This window comes from Podarcis liolepis, assembly GCF_965112155.1.
Source record: "Podarcis liolepis genome assembly, chromosome: 1".
Classification (NCBI taxonomy): Eukaryota; Metazoa; Chordata; class Lepidosauria; order Squamata; family Lacertidae; genus Podarcis; species Podarcis liolepis.
The window spans coordinates 48,443,861-48,459,655 of NC_139554.1; the positions used below are offsets into that span (position 1 = coordinate 48,443,861).

Here is a 15,795-nt window from a genome sequence, read left to right on the forward strand (position 1 = left end):
TCCAGCTTTATACACATTCCTACCTAAGTCAATCAGAGATCAAAAGTTATATTTGTTTTTCTAAATCATCCAACTGCTGCCATATTTCCTGCTGGAACACCTTGAAAGCAGAACCTTTGAAAGAGTCAGGTAGTGCAAACTTATGCACCTCTACTCAGAATTCAGAGAGACTTACTCCCAGGTGTGTGTGTCTGGGATTGTCACCTGAGATGGTCATTGGCTGAATCTCCCCCTTCCCCCACGAAACATACCCTTCCTTCTCGGACTGTACTTTTTTCAGGTTGATGTGGCCTCCTCTATGTGTTAGACACATTCCCCCTTCACCCAAAGGGCCTGCTTGAAAGGGAAAGAAGTATTGAAGAAGAGTTGCTGTAAAACAGAAGATCCACTTGGTGATTTGTGTTCCTGCAGTATTTATTAAACTACAACTATACTATTAAATACCATTTTTCTTCTAGTTTTAGGCATGGATATTTTTAAAAAATCTTCCATAAAGTTATATTGGGAGGATAGGAGTGAGTTTATACTATGTTCACCTATCTATGTTTATTCACCTGGCTTTGAGAGCAGACATCCATGGGTTTTATTTTTAAATGTTTGCCTTATCTGGACAGGAACATGTGCCTATGGATTTATGACATTGGCATTTGCTTTCTCACTTCCCTTTTGCCTCAGAGTTAAGGGGTCTAATTGTAGAAAATAATCTGTGAAAGGCTGAGACAAATCTATCTCAAATTCCATGGTGCTAAACTATTGAATCTATTAAAAAAAAAAAAAGGCAACCACAACAGAAGACAGAACAGAAAGTAACCACGTGGCAGGACTTTCAGAGTGAAATACTCCTCCAAACTATGGTATGAGAATTTAAGAAAACAGTTAATGACTCATGTGAAATACAGATAAGAGAAACAAATCCAAATGAATCATGTAAATGTATTTGTATAGCCTGTTCTCCTGTGATGGTTTTATTGTTGTTGTTTAGTCGTTTAGTCGTGTCTGACTCTTCGTGACCCCATGGACCAGAGCACACCAGGCATTCCTGTCTTCCACTGCCTCCCACAGTTTGGTCAAACTCATGCTGGTAGCTTCGAGAACACTATCCAACCATCTCGTCCTCTGTCGTCCCCTTCTCCTTGTGCCCTCCATCTTTCCCAACATCAGGGTCTTTTCCAGGGAGTCTTCTCTTCTCATGAGGTGGCCAAAGTATTGGAGTCTCAGCTTCACGATCTGTCCTTCCAATGAGCACTCAGGGCTAATTTCCTTAAGAATGGATAGGTTTGATCTTCTTGCAGTCCATGGGACTCTCAAGAGTCTCCTCCAGCACCATAATTCAAAAGCATCAATTCTTCGGCGATCAGCCTTCTTTATGGTCCAGCTCTCACTTCCATACACCACTACTGGGAAAACCATAGCTTTAACTATACAGACCTTTGTTTGCAAGGTGATGTATGCTGTCAAGGTTTGTCATTGCTTTTCTCCCAAGAAACAGGCGTCTTTGGAGATAATGATGGCATTTGCACATAGTAATAAGTCAAGACCCTTGACCAGTGGCGTAGCGTGGGTTGTCAGCACCCGGGGCAAGGCAAGTAATTTGCGCCCCCTAACCCGTGGATTTGCGCCCCCTAACCCTAACCCCCAGATGTTGCGCCCGGTGCGGCTGGCCCCCCCCTGCACCCCCCACGCTACGCCACTGCCCTTGACTAAATAAAGCATACTGTGCATGAGTTGTGCACAGCCTGAATACTCCCATGTAGCTCCTCCCTTCATGCAGTAGGACAAACAAACCAGGATGGAATCTAGACACATATAAGAAACAACGTGAAAATCCTTTTTTTAAAAACGTTTTGAAAAATATATTGACTTTGCCATAGCTCACCATCACCATCTAGTGTAAGGTATAATGCACTTCACAACACATTTAAAACATTTTATTTGCAGCTGTATAGCTGAGTCCTGGAATGGGATAGCTTAGTGTTACAACTGAACCCAGGATCGTGGTTTATTTCTCCCTAACAAGCCAAGATTTGTTAGCCAACACCAATCCTTGGTGCAAGGCTGGCTGGTGATATTTGCTTTTTATAAGGAAATAATCCACAATCTCATATTAAAACATAACTCTGGTCTCGTTGTTTTGTGTTGTTGTTGTTTTGTGCCTGCTTGTGTGAAGGGAGGCACAAAACAGGATTCAGGATGTCATTTATTAAGCCAAAGTCCTTGATTTATTATGTGTGAATGCAGCCAATGTCTACAGAGAAAAGCATGTGCATGGTCACTACTGAAGTGCACTTGTTGCAGCTCCACGAGTTTCAAGATAATAGTGGGTGTTGAAATAAATTTTTGCAGCTCTGCTCTTCCTATGGAATATTCTACTGAGATAACCTTGTTGTCCTTTATTGACTCCTGTACCATTTATGGGCACTGTTATAATGCTGCTGCTAGCAAACAGGAGGACAGGTGCTGAAAAAGTACATGCTGATGCATGGACTTCCTGCACAGTTCCATAATGTTATTTTACTTTAATACATTGTGAATAGCTTTCTTGGCTTCCAGTCTTTGACTGGAATACTGCATATCTGTGTATTCTTGATTTTAGATTTCCTTGTTAAAAAACAAAACACTATAACAAAACACTAAAAACAAAAAGTAAACACTATCCAAACAGCTTTTCCGTGGCATATCACTCCATAGATTATCTAATAATATTTACTACATCTAGGCAAGTAGTACTCTGACATTTGCACAGGTTTACTATTCCAATATTCTTCATGTTACTAATAGAGAACTTTAGGGTGCAAATTAGCACCAAAGCACTCTTTAACACTTGCTGGCAACTATCTCCTCAGTTGAAAACATCTGACTTTCAGCCACATTTGTGTTGCTCCTGCCACTGTAGTCAATAGATCAAGCTCCGAGGGCCTTCTGGCAGTTCCCTCACTGCGAGAAGTGAAGTTACAGGGAACCAGGCAGAGGGCCTTCTCAGTAGTGGCACCTGCCCTGTGTAACACCCTCCCATCAGATGTCAAGGAAATAAGCAACTATCTTACTTTTAAAAGACATCTGAAGGCAGCCCTGTTTAGGGAAGTTTTTAATGTTTAATGCTGTATTGTGTTTTTAACATTTGGTTGGGAGCCACCCAGAGTGGCTGGGGAAACCCAGCCAGATGGGCGGGGTATAAATAAATTATTATTATTATTATTATTATTATTGCATAAAATGACTTTTAAAACTTTATTTTGCAAGTACTCAGAACCGGTTAGGTTGCTCATTGGTGTATGCCTATGTCTTTTCTTCATCACACAATTTTTAACCTGTTCATGTATAAGAAATTTCCATAATATTTGCTCTGGCTGGCACAGGCTCCCCACTGTCTCGGACTTTCAGAGGAATCCTCTCTCATTTTGTCTTACTGTGAACTTTGAACTGAAATACCAGTAACTCTCATATCCTACAACTCATACTCAAATGATATGTCTCTATAACTCCCTTTTGACAGTTGGTGGAATGAGGTGTAGAGAAAACTGCCTGATGGCTTAGCAGAAAGGTCTGTTCTGGTTGAAAACCCTTCAATATGAAAATTAAAGCATCCCTTCTCAAACGGAAAGACTTTACTCAGTGTTCCATGCAGAACCAAAGCTGCCCCTGATTGTTCTGTGACTTTTGGTTATTAGCCGTGACCCCCGCTAATTGATTTACGAACCTCAATTAGCGATTTATGGCTGCCCGGTCCGGCGCGCTTCCCTCAGTCACGGCTCAGCAGAGTTTCACACAGCGGTGTAGAACTGTCACCAGCTTGATTCAGCTTTCAGACAAACACACAGAGTCCAGTTCGTCTATTTACAGCATTTATTCCAACATTTCTCAGGAATTTCCAGGACTATTTGCAGCCATGCCAGACTTGCGTCTTTTCCCCACGGAACACAGAGTGGGACTGGCTAACTCCTCCCAAACTCCTCCCAGCTTCGAAAGCTGACGTCAGAATGGTATGGCATCATGGGAAGAACTTAACTCGTTAAGTTCCAACTCCAACACCCTCCCTTGCCGCACCTTCTGACAAGACCCTTTTGAGTTCAACACCTTTCCCTTTGCCTTGTGCTTCTTCCCAGCATCTTTCCCAGGCACCTGTTGAACCCCTTCAACACTCCCAGAATCACACTGTGCGAACCAGGCCCACGCACTTGTTGCTTGGTACCTTTCCGGCGGAATGCCCTTTGTTGAGCGACTAGACCTTCTGGGCACAAACTCAGATGTTACCTCTGACTCACTGCCACCAGGACCTGTGTCCTCAGCCTCACGGGATTCCCCCTCTGACTTAAAACGTTTTCGAACCCTCTCCATTACACTCACCGGAGAACTGGGCTCGCTTTTGGGTGTTCTCTTAACCTGTGGAGAAATTACAGATACCTCCTCCTGTTCCTGACCTTGGTCAGTTACCTGATCGTCATCATCAGACTCAGTTTCTTCTTCCTCCCCCTCAGAATCTTCCTGTTCTGAATCAGAAAGACATTCTGAAAGAACATCACGCTTGGAAGCAGGTTTTGACTTTTCATCCTGCTCATAGAACTCAGCGTGCTTGCTGATCAGTAACTTACTCTGATCACCTGATGGAAATGCAAACCTCCATGCACTTGCTGTTGGCTCATACCCACAGAAGATCATTTTCCGGAACTTGGATCCATCTGGCCCCTGCAACGCAGCAGGTACTGACACAGATGCACGTGACCCGAACATACGCAAAAAATGAATCTGGGGTTTCCTGCCATGCAACAGCCCAAACGGTGTGTCCCCTACCATGGAATTGTAGGTGCGATTCCAGGTGAAGCTCACATACTTGATTGCCTCCAGCCAAAACTTTGGAGGTAACCCAGAATCTTTCAGCAACACCTGTGCAGTTTTAACCAGAGCCTGACACTTGAGCTCTGCCTCCCCCCTTTGATTGGGTGAAGTCACTGTGTGACGTATCCCTTTCATGCGAAAGTACTTCTGCAAAGCAGAACCTGTAAACTCAGCTCCCCTGTCACTTGTGACAGCTTGCACTTTGGTGGAAAACTTTACTTCCACCTCCTCAATCCAACGTTTGATCAGCTGTGCTGCATCACCCTTGGATTTGAGACCGTGTGTCCAGGAATTCTGTGTAAAATTATCCTGTATCGAGAGCAGAAACCTTGACCCTCCCAGACTTGGTTCTTTTACAGGACCCCACAAATCTACGTGAACTTGTTCAAAAGGCCTAGTGGTTGTCCTCTCAACTTTTGGATAACTGCATCCTTTTACCTTTGCCAGCTTGCAAGTTTCACAACTTACAGCATGTCCACATTCTAAAATCTTACACCCCTTAGAAACCTCCGGCAGCACCTGTAGTTCTTCTACTGAACTATGTGCCGTCCTAGCATGCCAAATATGGACACATTCATCATGATTGGGAATTGTAGCACGCAGTGCTTGTGCTTTCTTAACCTTCCCATCACCCTCCAGAGACGTTTTAAGAATGAAGAGATCATTCTGCCCCTTTTTAACCTTGGCAAGCATCCTCCCTCCTTTGGAGATTGTGCACACATCACCCTGAAAACAAACCATAAATCCCATTTTCAGTAGATAAGGCACAGATAAAAGACAGTGGTTCATCCCAGGAACGGTACAACACTCCAGCGTTTCCTGTAAAATACGAAAATGCAGATTTACAACGTTAGTCAAATTTCCTTTCTGTCCATTTGCAAACAGTACAGATTTCCCGGCAGGAATTGCCGTGCAGTTCCATCTCTCGACAGCAGGTGTCTCTGGAATCAAATTGCGATTAGCTGCAGAGTCAATAACAAAACGAAACTTGGAATTTTCCACACGGCCGTCTTCGAACAAAGCCATGCTCGCTGCTATCTGATACGTCTCCTCACGTTGTTTTCCACGTCCTCCTCTTGCGTTCCCAGGCTGGCCTGCTCTCCCAGACTGGTTCCCATGGAAACCCGACTGATTCCCATGATAGGTGTCCTTGAAGCCTTCCTGTCCAGCTGCCCTCCCTTGCTGTGGGCAGTCTCTTTTCAAATGACTGTGAGATCCACACACGTAGCACCGACGAATGGCAAAAGCCTGAACAAAGCTCTCATCTTGCTTAGCCCCCCCCTTTTTCCCGGTGGAGCTACCTGCACCAGACTTGCTCTCCCTGATGCGCCTTTCCTGTTCGTCGGCCAAGCGTCCTGTGACGTACGCCAAAGTCAGATCCTGCGGACTCATAGACTCCAGAGTTAGACATAAATTGTCATAACTTTTGTCCAGAGAGCTTAGCAAAATATAAACCTTCAATTCATCTGTAAAATTCACCTGCAACAGCCGCAGTTCATTAAACACAGAGAGCATCTCTGTAACATGTTGTCTTATGTCCCCACCTGGACGCAGCTTCATTTCAAACAAACGCCTGGTGGTGTGGATTTTAGCACCAGCCGTGGTCCTGTGGTGCACTCTTTCAAGAGCAGCATAAGCTTCATGCGCAGTTTCCAAACCCTCCACATGGGGCTGCTCTGAACCCTCCAAACTGAGCACTATAGCTCCCAGGGCCTTCTGGTTTTTTCTCTGCGAAGCATGCGCATCTGCAATTACTGCTGCTGCAGCTCCGGCGGCTGGTTGAGGCAGTGGAGGCCTTAAGACCGCGTCCCACAGACCCTTGGCTACCAGCCAGGCCTTCAGCTTTCTGCTCCATTCTCCCCAATTTTGGCCGTTTAACTTTTCGAAAGGTACGGAGAATGAATCATGGCCGTCCGCCATCTTCTTCCGTTCTCCCAAGGGGGCCCCAAGCTGTACTTACAATAACGTCAGCTCCTCTGGCTTCTCTCCCTGGAGAAACGATACCCTGCTGTTCTCAGCTCCTGGCTCCACAGCAAACCTCTGCGTTTTTCAGCTAGCTGCTTTCAAACTCCGAAGCTGCTCCTTTGCCTCCTGCTCGACACCGCAGACTTCAAACGCATTCCAGCAGTATCTTCCGTGACAGTTTTACAAGCGATGATTTAGGATCCATAACCTGTGACTTTTGGTTATTAGCCGTGACCCCCGCTAATTGATTTACGAACCTCAATTAGCGATTTATGGCTGCCCGGTCCGGCGCGCTTCCCTCAGCTGCGCCACTCAGTCACGGCTCAGCAGAGTTTCACACAGCGGTGTAGAACTGTCACCAGCTTGATTCAGCTTTCAGACAAACACACAGAGTCCAGTTCGTCTATTTACAGCATTTATTCCAACATTTCTCAGGAATTTCCAGGACTATTTGCAGCCATGCCAGACTTGCGTCTTTTCCCCACGGAACACAGAGTGGGACTGGCTAACTCCTCCCAAACTCCTCCCAGCTTCGAAAGCTGACGTCAGAATGGTGTGGCATCATGGGAAGAACTTAACTCGTTAAGTTCCAACTCCAACATGTTCTCTTACCCTTCTCAGCTGTGTCCCACATTAATGTGAGGGGCAAGTTGGCATCCCTGCTCCAAGCTGTTTTTCTGAGCCTCAGAGCAGAGCTTAGAGTTTAAGCAGCCATCTTCTTTCCTTTGTGGCCATGACACCCAATAATAACCCAATCTGAAAGCAATGTTCACTTACACCCCCCCCCCAAATATCCCCCACACCTAACCTAGCACTTCTCTATTTTTCCCCCAAGGTTCTTTTCATCAGGCGTTCAGAGCTGTATCTTTGATGTTTTTGTGGCACCCAGCAGCCATCTCACTTGTTTTCTCGGTCCTTTGAAAGTAATGGCACACAACAGATGGAAAATAGAGCTGAATTTACAGAGATCACACAGCATCACCAACAAATCTTTCTGTCCACTGGGAATTGCAGTCTCATACCCTCCAACATTTATCCAATGAAAATAGGGACGTCCCATTCCATAATGATAATTCTACTATTTATACCCCACATATCTTACTGAGTTGCCCCAGGCACTCTGGGCAGCTTCCAACATAAATAAAAACACAATAAAACATTAAACATTAAAAAAACTTCCCTGTACAGATGGCTCGGGGATCAGATAACTCCATACTCTCCAACATTTCTTCAGTGAAAATAGGGTTATCCTAAGGAAAATCAAACCATCTACGTCCCTGGAAAATAGTGACACTTGGAGGGTCTGCAGTCTGTGTGCTCTGCAGAGGAAACTGGAATGTGCTTTACAAGTTATATAGCTTCAAGAGAGGTCAGACTAGAACAGCCTTCTCCAACCTAGTACCTTCCAGCTAAAGCACACATCAGACCTTGCCAATGTGGCCAATAATCAGGGATGATAGGAGTTGTAGTCCAAATCATCTTGAGGCCACCAGGCTGGGAAAGCCTGAACTAGAATATTAAAAAGAGAGAGAAAGAGATTTCTTAGAACTGTCTGACCAAATTAATCAGCTGAGCAGAGCTCACCTTTCAGAGTAACTGGAATGGCTGCATCTGTTAATTACAGTGGCGTAGCGTGGGTTGTCAGCACCCGGGACAAGGCAAGTAATTTGCGCCCCCTAACCCGTGGATTTGCGCCCCCTAACCCTAACCCCTAGATGTTGCACCCGGTGCGGCCGGCCCCCCCTGCACCCCCCACGCTACGCCACTGGTTAATTACGGGAGTAAAAAAAAGGAGGATGTCATATTTAACTACATGTATGATGACCACAGCTAGCAATGGGTTGTTTTGTTTTATATGTTGAGCTTCTACTAAAGCACTAAATGCTTCTGTGTCTTATGTGACACAGGTAGGTAGGGCTTTGCTTTCAGTCAGGTTCTAAACTGTTAATAATACACACACACACACACACACACACACACACACACAATCCCTTCCTCTTAGGAGCAGTAATCTATGTCATTTAGGTAGAGTAGTTTGAGAAACTTATTTTCTAGTACTGTAAGGGTTTTGGGGATCATAGCCGTAATGTTCTAAAGATGTTAGAGCATTTTCACAAACTAGGCTTCAGGTGCTTTCAAGCCTTTCCCATGATATTATTCTGAAAAGCTGTACATGCAGAAGAGAAAACAGAGAACAGGAACTTGTAATACAAATGAACATTCTGATAAATGTGGATTTTGCATTTGCCTTACAAAATCATTGAAAGAAGAGCTGCTTTGAACCTCCTGTCTAGTAAAATGTCATTTGAACTATTTGTTTAGCTGGTGTGTTTCTGTGGTGGCACCTGCTCTATATAGCAAATTGGGCTTAGATTGGGTGGCCTGTTCTTTGTGTGGGTGACTGGCTTGCGCTGCATTGCAGCAAGGGAAATGAACTAGGCGGCCTTTGGTTTCCTCCCAGGTCTATCTATAATTGTGTGTTTCTGACATGTATCTCCTTGTTTCATCCTGTTCCCCTCAATGTACCCGTGACTATATTACATAATTTGTTAGGAGAATAGCTAAGTATCATATCTGCTAGTGTTAGGGGTGTTCAATTAAGATCCCAATCTAGAGTGTGAGATAAAGCGTCTCATATGAACTCATCACAGAGACAAGGATTTGCGGTAGGCTTGTTTCAAATTATACACATATGCACAAACACATAAAGCAGGGTGGCTGTGGGAAGTTGGGACCATCATTCCCATGAGGGCTGGAACAAGTCTTCCTCCATTGTCTCTGATGAAGCAGTACTATTGGCTGGCAAGCAAGCCATGAAGGAACCAGGCCCTGTTGCCAGGGGCAACACAAGGACTCCATGTGGTTGTGGTACTGGATGAGGAGAATTACCAGCACCTGACTATAGCCAGTCTGTTTCAGTGGGACACCTCCAATTCTAGGTGAGACTCCAAAATAAAAAATGAAAAAAAAATCAGTGTCTTCTATTATTTCTACACACTTCTTTTAAATTCGTGAAGCTCAAGTGCCTATGTGCATTTTAGCCTCTATGAATTGTTAGTGTCCGAAAGGAATGTCAAATAACAGATATCTTTAAGTTTAAAAATGCACTTACTCAATACCTTAAATTGTGACTTCCTTAAGTTATCCCTTGTACCCTTTAAGCATCCTGCTGTGCTCGTGGTCCCATTTCGCTGACTGAGGCAAAACAGGAAGGTGCCACTGTGGGAGCAACACAGGCTGCTTCCTGCCCCCCGCCGCCACCATTGCTGCCGCCACGGATGTCTTGCTTACTGGGATCGTGCAGCTGTGGCTTCCAGGTTCCGTCTAGAGCCCTGCAAGAACCTGGAAGCTGCTGTATCCAGTTCTTCTTGCTTCTCCAGTGGCGGGGAAGGGGGCACCACAAGGGCTCCTCTTGGATTCTGTTGCCTGAGGCAGCTGCCCCAGTCTACCTCATGGACAGGCCGGCCCTGCAAAAGGGTCACTCTTCTTTCTGAATGATTTAAGCAAGGTGTCAGGGAACTGCCATCAGAGGCAAGAGAGGTAAGACGCTCCAATGATGCAGGGGAGGGAACTAGCAAGGAGAGAGAGAGGGTTCCCACGGGGGAAAGAAATCCAGGGGACACCAGGGAGAAAGGGGAAGCCGAGAGCAAGGCGGAGGGGAGGCTCCGAGACTCTTCCAGTGAAATCAGCGGAGAGAGCACAGGACCTCCGCTTGGCACGCCCACGCTGCGCAGAAGGCTTCCGCGCAGAGAATCTAGGAGGAGACTGGGCGTCAAAGAATTTCTATGTTGGAGGAAGTTTAGGAGACGCCCACTCACGGATTCTGCCAGTGACTAAGACAGTCGCGTTGTAAGGGCTGTCAAACCAGGGAAAGGTTTAGCTATACGACTAGCTTGGAGCAGTTTGCAGTTTACGCACAAGTAACCCCAATTCCCATTACACAAGGCAAAGATGATTATGATCTTGAAAAAACGGCCCTGGTCCAGGGGGACTGTTGGATGGGAAGAGATAGATGAACAAGCAGATGGAGCTTGGAATATCACTTCTGAGTGGGCTGGCGGTCAGAAGTAGCCTGGCGCAATTGCACCAGAAGTCCACTTGCCTCTGCCCACAACATGCTTCTCTTCTCCAGCTACATGAATTATACAAATGATTTTTAAAAAACCATTTTAACTGAATAAGTCTTTTTTTATTATTTCATGTGCTCCTTTGGGGGGGGGAGGGGGGCCCTTTTTGAGGAACTGTGCCAGACCTCCTGGTCACTTGGAAGGGGTAGAGATGGGCAACAGTGGTCCACTTGTGACTAAGGTTTTAAAATGTTTCTATTTTAAAAACAAGCTGACATTTTTTAATGGAAGAAGTAAAAAGCCACAAATGTAAAAGAATATGTGCCCATCAGTGCTGGTCCCATCATGGCTACTGCCCTGCCTTACTTGAAAGAGGAGGTGGATGTCAAATGCAGAAGCCAAACAGGTGCAGACAGAGTTTAATTGCAAAGCAAAATTCCCAGTGCATTTTGAATGTGGTAGTTCTTCCATGGGGAGAAAAAAATTAAAAGATGGAAGCTGAATTTTTAGTCTAATTATAGGTTCCACTAAAGTTGATCATCTGGTTCGGTAATGGAGCAAGTACAAGAACAGCATTGTGTTCAGGTTTGCTGTTCACAGAAAAAGATGCTTCTTCCAGGCTTGGCCAAAAGAGAAGGCTGGAAAAGTGAGGTCATCAGAGGGAGAAAGGCAAGCGGACCTATCCTATGATCAGAGGCAGAACGTTGAGCATTATGCCAGGGCTGACAGTGGCATAAAATAGTTGTGATCCTATGCTCATCCAATAGGACACTGAAAAAGCAGATTGGGAAAATTGCTGAAACACTGGTGCAAGCAGCATGACAGCATAATTGTTCTGTCCCCAGTAACCATGCTGACAAGGCAGCCAACAAACACCATAGTCTAACCATGACAACCCCTGAGATTCCACAGCTAGCTGGAGGGCAATCTACACAGTTATGACAGCTCTGATCAAAGCTCACTCCTGCATCACCACAGTTTTCCTCACAGACGGCCGTCAAGATAGGATGTTGCTCAACAGTAGCCATGTGAACTCTTGAGTCTTTCATGTTATCCAACAAGGTACTGCCAACACTTACACCAAAATGATGTACATCTGAGCTCTGAAATATTATTTGGCTTCCCGGGCCAGGAAGATTATGGGCTGTTATGAGAGTTGCCTGATTGAAATTGCCTACAGTTTCTCTCTTTGACCAGTAGCCTCTGTAGCTCAATCGGTAGGGAGCCAGTGCCAGTTCTACAGGGCTCCCAGGTCAAGCTCAATGGCCTCTAACCATTAGGCTCTTTGGCCCAATCTGGGTCTGAATATGTTACATTTCAACTAAATATTGTTGCCATATGGCATCCTGAAGGTACTGCTTTTTCCTACATGTTCTAAGACCATGGCAAAGTATGCAGCCATTATACCTTCTGCCATGTTCCTGTACCAGTCTGCTTGCTCTCCCTCCTGTCTCATGGCTGCAACAAGCAGAACTGTAGTTTCCCCCCTTGCGGTGGGTGAGGAGAAAAGTGAGCAAAGGAGAATGGGTTGTGGCTGCATATTCTACTGGCTTGGAATTTTTAAAAGGAAGACTTGGAAAAGGCATGATAACTGGCTTGCAATTTGACAATTCTCAGTTCAAAAACTGTCCACCATATTTAAGATTGTGTCAGAAATTAAATTAAAGCTAACTGGGCTGGAACAAGAAATTGCGGCACACCTGCCCCCATATTTGGGAAGTTCCTGATGCTCGCCCAGAACCAAAAGTTATTTTTTTCCAGAATTATACTCCTTTTCTCTTTCACTTTCCTATAAGCATGATCCGTTTTTTGATCACTAAATTTTCTGATCACATACAGCCCCGTCCAGTTCAAAGGGGTTTTGGATTGTTCTGCCACTCATCAAAAGCTGCGAAAAGGAATTATAAATTTGGCCTCAGTTAACTTATGTTATGTGCCCATTTCTCAATTCCAAGAGTGCATAGTTTATTGAAGTCAGGCGAGTTACCCACTTCAGTGATTTTATGATTAATTAAATGTACAACTTTGCTTTTATTTTAATGAACCTTGTTGTATTCACAATCCAGATGCGTGAAATGAAAATTTTGTTCTGCAGCATTTAAATGAACATTTCACACTTGCTTAAGATCATCATCTGGTATACTACTGAGAAATGCTGTATAGGTATATAGGGAAGTTTTTAATGTTTGGTGTTTTACTGTAGTTTTATTATTTGTTGGAAGCTGCACAGAGTGACTGTGGCAACCCACTCACATAGACAGCATATAAATAGGCATTCAAGACCGCTGTGAGGTTGCCTGTGTAGCAGTAGTTTTTTGGGGGACAAGTTCTGACAAAGACTTTAAGGTTTTATTAGGCAGGGCCTAGATCAGATGAGTTCAGTCTGATTGGCCTGGGGTCTCTGATTGGCTGGAGGTTCCAGTCAGTTTTAAATTAGCTGTACCCTGAGGAGTTGGAAGAGAAGGAAATTGATGACAATGGTATGAGAAAAAGCCGAGAGAAAAAGTCTAAAGCTAAGGTCTGGATATCAATTCAAATCAGCTTGGATATAAAGCTGCATTTATCAAATCTGTACCTTCTGAAGCAATATGTGAACAAAACACAGCCTTTCTTTAAAATTAACACTTGTCCAAAAATTCACATGTATTCAAAAAGTCACAAGTTTCTGCAAAATGTGGAGAACTGGATTTAAGCCTGAAAAAAAGAGAAGCAAAATTAACAAATCCTTCCATCCCTACTAGTGACTGAGTTGATCTGCAAAGCTACCCTGTATAAAGATCTTACTAGAGGGAGATTACACAAGTGTGAACTAAACTGTCCAAGCCACCAAAAGAAGAACTAGAGAAACTTTGGGGCATAGACAGATTAGAGAACTGGGCCAAAACAAACAAGATGAACTTTAACAGGGAGAAATGTAAAGTATTGCACTTGGGCAAAAAAAAATGAGAGGCAGAAATACAAGATGGGGGACACCTGGCTTGAGAGCAGTACATGTGAAAAGGGTCTAGGAGTCTTGGTTGACCACAAACTTGACATGAGCCAACAGTGTGACGCGGCAGCTAAAAAAGCCAATGCAATTCTGGGCTGCATCAATAGGAGTATAGCATCTAGATCAAGGGAAGTAATAGTGCCACTGTATTCTGCTCTGGTCAGACCTCACCTGGAGTACTGTGTCCAGTTCTGGGCACCACAGTTCAAGAAGGACACTGACAAACTGGAACGTGTCCAGAGGAGGGCAACCAAAATGGTCAAAGGCCTGGAAACGATGCCTTATGAGGAACGGCTAAGGGATCTGGGCATGTTTAGCCTGGAGAAGAGGAGGTTAAGGGGTGATATGATAGCCATGTTCAAATATATAAAAGGATGTCACATAGAGTAGGGAGAAAGGTTGTTTTCTGCTGCTCCAGAGAAGCGGACACGGAGCAATGGATCCAAACTACAAGAAAGAAGATTCCACCTAAACATTAGGAAGAACTTCCTGACAGTAAGAGCTGTTTGACAGTGGAATTTGCTGCCAAGGAGTGTGGTGGAGTCTCCTACTTTGGAGGTCTTTAAGCAGAGGCTTGACAACCATATGTCAGGAGTGCTCTGATGGTGTTTCCTGCTTGGCAGGGGGTTGGACTCGATGGCCCTTGTGGTCTATTCCAACTCTATTATTCTATGATTCTATGAAGCAGATTGTCATGGTATATTTAAACCTGTGTTTATGCAAGTAAGGCTGAAAAACTGGGTATCCCTGGCATCATATATATATATATATATATATATATATATGTTTTCGTAGATTTTCACGGGTACAGGAATGCAGGTTTTGGTGTCCTCGGGTGTCTTCCCGTGTAAAAGTTGGGGTGTCTAGGCGACGTTTCGACGAGGTCTCACTCGTCATCTTCAGGCTGGTGCTTTCGGCTTCTTGTTACTGGAACAGAGCGGGATCTCAGTGTTTGAGTTCCTATAAATACTGTAGAGGGGTGTGGTGTATTGCCTCAAAAGTTCTGGGCAGAGGGGAAGTTCCCAGGCTAGTGTTCTTTTCTTCTTTTGTTCCTTAATTACTTGAGGGATATCTTGAGTGATTTCTGGAGTGATATTCTGAGTACCACTTAGGTGGGTCATTAGGTGTGGATTAGTTGCTAAAGCCTTCGTGTCTTGACCTCTTGAATTTGTGAAGAGTTTTTCTGGGAAGATGGCTGTACTGCACTTAGTTGTGCTTTGGCTTGGCTTCGTGTATAGGGGCGAGCTGTGGTTTTGTGCCCTGTGCCAGCCAGATCTGTGTAGGGATTGCAGGGGGGTGCAGCATCCGGAGGTGCCACTATGGTTTGGTTACTGGATGGTGTCTGTAATTTATCTGTGGAGAGGGTCTGGGTTTGGGTCTGGTGTGGTTGATTGGTGGTGGCGTTCTGTGTGCCTCTGGATCTGGTGTCGGTTTTTGTGGGGAGGGCTAATTTCCAGATGTCTGGCAGGCGGGACGTGTCGTCACGCTTGTTCATGTTGTGAGGGTGTTTCTCTATCTCGATGGCTTCCATGATTATTCTCTTGTGGTGATGTTCCATGTTAAAGAGCAATTTGGAATCTGCAAAATTAATTTCGTGTCCTGTTTCTTTCATGTGTTGGAAAAGAGAGGAAGATTTTTCTTCTTTTTTGACGGCATTCTTGTGTTCTGCGATACGTGCATTTATTCGTCTGTTTGTTTGTCCAATGTACGTGGCTGGGCAGACTTTGCAGGGTATTTCATAGACCCCTTGGTTTTCCAACTGGATTTTATCTTTGGGGTTTCTGAGGATATTGGCTATTTTTTGGTTGGTGCAAAAGGCTGTTTTGATATTGTGTTTATGGAGGATTTTGCTAATTTTATCTGTAGTGCCCTTGATATAAGGAAGGAGGGCCATGCCATTGTTTTCTTCTGTGTCTTGGTTTTTGGGGGGTGTTTCTTTTT

At 44.6% G+C, this 15,795-nt stretch overlaps 1 long non-coding RNA gene across 1 annotated transcript; it reads left to right on the forward strand.

Annotated features, from left to right (window-relative positions):
* Window positions 1-10,229: 10,229 nt before the first annotated feature.
* Window positions 10,230-13,726, forward strand: LOC310709356. The gene is made up of 3 exons (XR_014527476.1): window positions 10,230-10,306; window positions 10,744-11,927; window positions 13,607-13,726. It is a non-coding gene; the product is annotated as an uncharacterized lncRNA (long non-coding RNA).
* Window positions 13,727-15,795: the final 2,069 nt, after the last annotated feature.